Source organism: Humulus lupulus, chromosome 3 (genome assembly GCF_963169125.1).
Source record: "Humulus lupulus chromosome 3, drHumLupu1.1, whole genome shotgun sequence".
Classification (NCBI taxonomy): domain Eukaryota; kingdom Viridiplantae; phylum Streptophyta; class Magnoliopsida; order Rosales; family Cannabaceae; genus Humulus; species Humulus lupulus.
The window spans coordinates 65,286,855-65,292,605 of NC_084795.1; the positions used below are offsets into that span (position 1 = coordinate 65,286,855).

A 5,751-nucleotide genomic window follows, 5' to 3' on the forward strand; every position below is an offset into this window, starting at 1 on the left:
TTTATAAAGTAAACCCAAACCTTTCGAGAGTGATCATCGATAAAAGTAACAAAGTAGTGTTTCCCACCAATGGATGAAGTAGTCGTTGGCCCCCAAACACCAGAGTGAACAAGCTCTAACCTTTCCTTCATTGGGGTTCTACCACTTGTCTGAAAGCTTACCCTCTTCTGCTTTCCAAGTATGCATTCTTCGCACATGTTTCTCTCAACTGACCGTAGACCTGGTTGTTTCCCCTTTGAATGAATAAGTTTCATCCCTTTCTCATTCATGTCGCCAATTCACTCGTGCCACATATTCAAATTTTCATTTCCTACTGCAACTGCTTTTGAACAGCACGCCCCTGCTGCCATGTAAAGAGTAGAGGTGTGCAGAATATATCCAATCCAATTACAACTGACCAATCCAATTACAACCGACTGCCAAAAATTAGATATCCAATTACTATTGGATCAAATCGGATGTAATTTTTAAAAATCCAAATTGGATCGGTCAGTTGTTGGATGGGGGTCCAACATCCAATAAAAACTGAACAAACCAATCCAATAATCATCCAATTACATATATGCTTCTAATTTAGATGAATTTGTGTTGTATGTTTCTAAATTATTAGAACTAAATAGTATTTTCCTTTGGATGAGCAATTTGTGTGTTTTAGAATTGAAATATACATGACAATTAGATTTAAATAGACTCTAAATGATTGGATGGATCTGATCCGATCCAATAAATAATCAGGGGATGCATCCAATGGATGGAACCGATCCAATCCAATTATCCATTCGATTGGATCAAATCGGTTGACTCAATTCAATTAGATTGGATCGGTTGTAAAAATCCAACATTCAATGAATAATTGGATTGGATCGGATGGGCTTAAATCCATTGGATGTGATCCAATGAACACCTCTAGTAAAGAGTACCACTCTTTTTTCCGTGAGCAATCGTCATTGCACCTTTTAAAATCTTCCAACTATCACCTTGAAAGTTCATAGTGTAGCCTTCATTAGCCAACTTCCCTACCAAGATCTAGTTCTTTCATAGGTCGAGAATATGCCTGACATCCTTTAGCTCCCAAACAGATCCATTTATCTTAATCTTCACTACACTTTTACCAACAATTTCACAAGTTTGACCATCACCAAGGTATACCTTTCCAAGGTTTCCAGGGACATACCTCTTGAAGAATTATTTCTTCAAAGTAGCGTGGAATGATGCTCCAGAGTCTAACACCCAAGACTCTTCCTTGTTCTCCAAAGAGCATATCAACACATCATCTCCTTCTGAGGTAGATGTAACATTTGCCTCTGCCTTCACTTCTTGGTTTTTTCGTGCACTCTTACATTGATTTTGTAGTGCCCAGTCTTCCCACAATTCCAACACTCGATGATCTTCGAGCTTGGGTAATTATTGGGATTCCTTGATTTTGACCTCCTGTCTCTGGATCTACCTCGATAGTTCGACCTTCCGCGTCCATTCCCTCTGGTTGAATTTCTTCCTCTTGAGTTTGTATGTAAAACTGAAGAGGATGATGATTCACTCGATTCTCTCCGCCGGATCTCTTCACTGAGAACTAGATCGCAAACATCATTAAATTTTAACTTATTGCTTCCCGAGGAGCTACTCACAACCATCACAATAGCATTCTAACTATCTGGTAGAGAAGACAAAAGTATCAATGCTCGTACTTTTTCATCAAATTCAATTCTAATCGAACTAAATTGGGTTGTGACTGTATTGAGTTCATTGAGATGTTGAGCTACTGATGCGCCTTCTGTCATCCGCAAATTAAATAACTGTCTCATCAAATGAACTTTGTAAGAGGTTGATGGCTTCTCATACATATTGGAGAGAGCTACCATAAGACTCGTCGTGGTCTTTTCCTTTGCTATGTTAAAAGCAACCTTGCGCGATAATATCAATTGAATAACTCCAAGGGCTTGTCTGTCAAGAAGATTCCAGTCTTCGTCTTTCATACCCTCTAGCTTCTTTTCTAAGAGTCGTTGACAGATATTTTTCTGATACAGGTAATCTTTGATCTACATCTTCCAGAACCCAAAATCTGCACTATCAAATTTCTCGAGTTTTACCTTTCCTTCGTCTGCAGCCATTGCTCCCACTCAAATCTTACTTCTTTGGATCATTTTTGATGACTCCCCTTTGAATACTTACAAAATTCACCAAATGCTCTCATACCAGTTGTTAGGAAAATTGCGCAACTTTCCTTATGATTCAGATTAGTGAGAATAAAAATAATAGCAGAATTAATACACACGCTCAAATTTGATAACAGAGTTCGACAAGTGCCTATGTCTCTAAATCTGCTACAAACATTTTACTAGAAAGATAAAAATATACAAAGTGTTTACAACACTTATAACTCATAATCCATACCCAAATTACACCCAAGAATTTTTCTCACAAAAATTCTCTCAAAAGCATCTCTCTCTTTTTAAGCTTTTTTTTTTTTTCTCTTTTATTTTGGGATAAATATGAAAGAAAGCAATACCTTAATTTATAGGTTTATCTAAACCATATAAACTGCACAATATTTAGTCATCCTATATATAATAATAAATATAGACCTTTCCTTAATTTAGTAAAATTATATTCAGAAATCTAAATGTTGGATTATCTAAATAAGGCATTCATTTTCTTAACAGTTAAGCCCCTTCTGTCGTACTCCCTACCTCTAGGCATTCGAAGATTGTTTTGCAAGCTGATAGAGTAGTTTTTATAGTATTTTAAAGGGTTATTTTATTCTATTTTTGAGATTTATTTAGTAATTTTTGTGCAGTGTGACGTTTTGTTGCTTGTGTTTGATGATATTTCAGATTTATGGGAAGTAAGTGATAAATGACTGTGTTTTGCTTCAAAAAGATGGAAATTGTTCAAAAAAATACATTTGAGCCACGATGCTTGGAATTAGAGCCACGACGCTACGATTAGATAGAGAGGTTGAACCATCGAGAAGTCTAGGGTCGCGACGCTGCCTTTGAGAGCTGCGATGCTATTGGCTGGGGAATTTGAGCCGCGACGAAGGACTATTAGAGTCGCGACGCTTGAGCAGATAGAGACCAAGCGCATTCCAGATTTTGGACACGGGCCACAGCGCCTCATTATAAAGCCGTGACGCCTCAGTGGTTAATTCGCAGAATAGGGCATTTTACGCAGGGGCAAAAGTGGGATTTCACATCCAAAGCACAGATTACTATTTAATCATTATTATGATGATTTCTGAAGAAAAAAACCCTAAGGAGACTACTTGTTTTATTGTTTTTTTTAATTATAGATTTCTTATTCATAGTAATTCCTTCAATTATTTTCCATGAACAATTATTTGAATTTTATTGTCATTATGTTATCTATGAACTAAATCCTCTATCTAGGGGTTAATATAGTATGTTGAATTTCGATTTAATTTTATTATGATGTTCTATTGATATTTTTCTTTATTCTAATCTATATGATGTTTGCCTAATGCTAGTAAATACTTGATCACTATTTGCTTGATTTATGATTTTGATTTATAACTCGAAAGATGCGAATAAAATTTGCTATCGTTAAATGGACATAGGTTACATATTGGACGAGAGTACTTGTATGACTTGTGTAGCAATATTATGTTACCATTCTTAAGTCTGCTATGTGTTTAAGTTTATCACAGAGATGTAGAAAATTTGCATATAGGTTGAGATCTTATATCTTGAAAAAGAATAGGAATCGATTTTCGTTAACCTGCTACTAGAATAGGAAGAAGAGATTTAGAACTGATTAGTAAAATTAATAGAATGAAAAGTTTATGAAATTAATTCCCTAGGTGTTTTGTTATTGATTTTATCTTTTGATTTACTATTCTGTTTACATTTATTTAAATTGTGTTTGTAGTTTATAATTATTCATTTCAATTTTAATCACCAAATAGAAAGTGAAAAACGATTATTGGTAATTGTTTAATAGTCTCTGTGGGACGATATCTGTTCTTACGAACTTGATTACTTGACACGACCATGTACACTTGTGTGCATATTTTACCAATCAAGTTTTTGCCACCGTTGCTGAGGACTAATATCCAATATCAAAATTAAATGTTTTTCGTTCTACTTTGGTTCTATTTTAACGTTTTATAATTTGAGTTGCTTTTAAATTTCTCAATTTTAGGTGACCTAGTTTATGTGATGTCAGGGTTCGAATATACTAGTGCCTATTGATCCTAAGATTGAGAAGATCTTCAAAAGAAAAAGAAAACATAAAAGACTAGAAAGAATGGCACAGAGCGTTAATAATGTTGCCAATAAAAATCTAAATTAGGGTAATGAGGATAACATTGTTGCTAAGGCAGACCCACCACTGAGGGACTATGTACTCCCTACTGTTACAGGGATACACTCTAGTATTCACCCACCTACTGTTGAGGCAAATAATTTTGAGATCAAGCCTTTGGTTATCCAAATGGTTCATAATTGCATTCAGTTTGGGGGGCTACCTAATGAGGATCCAAACCTCCATATTACTAACTTTTGGGAGTTATGTGCTACTTTTAAAATGGATGGAGTAAGTAATGATGCAATCCATTTGAGACTATTCCCGTTTTCTTTGAGAGACAGAGCTAAAAGTTGTTTAATTTCGCTGCAAGCCAACTCCATTTTGACATGGGAGGACTTTGCTAAATTAGCCTGGATTAGAGGTGAAATAAATAATTTATGTCAATTTGATGGGGAATCATTATATGATGCTTGGGAAAGGTTCAAAGAGCTGCTTCAAAAATGCCCACATCATGGTATTCCATGTTTCTATGCTTCGGAAGTACGTCTCGGATGTGACTCATGTGTTAAAGTATGAAGACTTGGAGTTACAGAAAGATTTGGCTTATGAAGAGCAACCAGTTCAGATCTTGGATCGGAAAGATAAAGTATTGCGGAATAAGACGATTCCTCTTGTTAAAGTGCTGTGGAGGAATAGTGAGGTCGAGGAGGCGACTTGGGAGCTTGAGACAGCGATGCAGGATCAGTATCCCGAGTTGTTCAGGTAAATTTCGAGGACGAAATTCTCATTAGGAGGGGATAGTTGTAACGACCCAAATTCGCTAATAAGGCTTAAGGGCCGTGATTAGTGTGCCTGGAGGGCATAATGGGAATTATGTGTGACTTTAATGAGTGAAATGCATGATTATGATTTAAAGCATGTTATATGACTATTTGAATATTCGAGATGCATGACTATGTGTATTAGTATGCATGTAGGCCCTGATTAGGTCAGAAGGGCGTAATTGTAATTTTGGCCATTATGGGAAAAACTGTATTGATATATGTGATAATTGTTAAGACCACATTATTATGTGGATATATCTGTGATCTGCGACTCGAGACGATCCTAGTGAGCAGATTAGCGAAAAAGTCATGGCGGGGATTTATACCCAGCTCGGGGTGAGCCTAGGGGTATAAATGGGAATTTAGTGAATATATTAGAGTCTATTTCGACATCGAGGAATATAATTGGAGATTAATTAGGTATCGGGAATTAAGTGGTACATAGTAGAGACACTCGAGGAGTTAGCGGGAATTGGGGTGAAATGACTAAAATGCCCTTAAGTGGACTAAAGGACTTGGGATTAAAGGGGAGGGTATTGTGGTCATTTGGCAGATAGAGATAAGTAAAACTGAGGCTTTATGTTAGTGGAAGTTGTAGAAAAATATAGAAGTCTGAAAGAAAGGAAAGAAGGAAAAGAAAGAAAAGAGAAAAGGAAGGAAAAAC

At 36.1% G+C, this 5,751-nt stretch overlaps 1 non-coding gene across 1 annotated transcript; it reads right to left on the reverse strand.

Moving 5' to 3' along the window:
- Window positions 1–4,674: 4,674 nt before the first annotated feature.
- Window positions 4,675–4,781, reverse strand: LOC133828098 (small nucleolar RNA R71). Its single transcript, XR_009890740.1, has one exon. It is a non-coding gene; the product is annotated as a small nucleolar RNA R71 (small nucleolar RNA).
- Window positions 4,782–5,751: the final 970 nt, after the last annotated feature.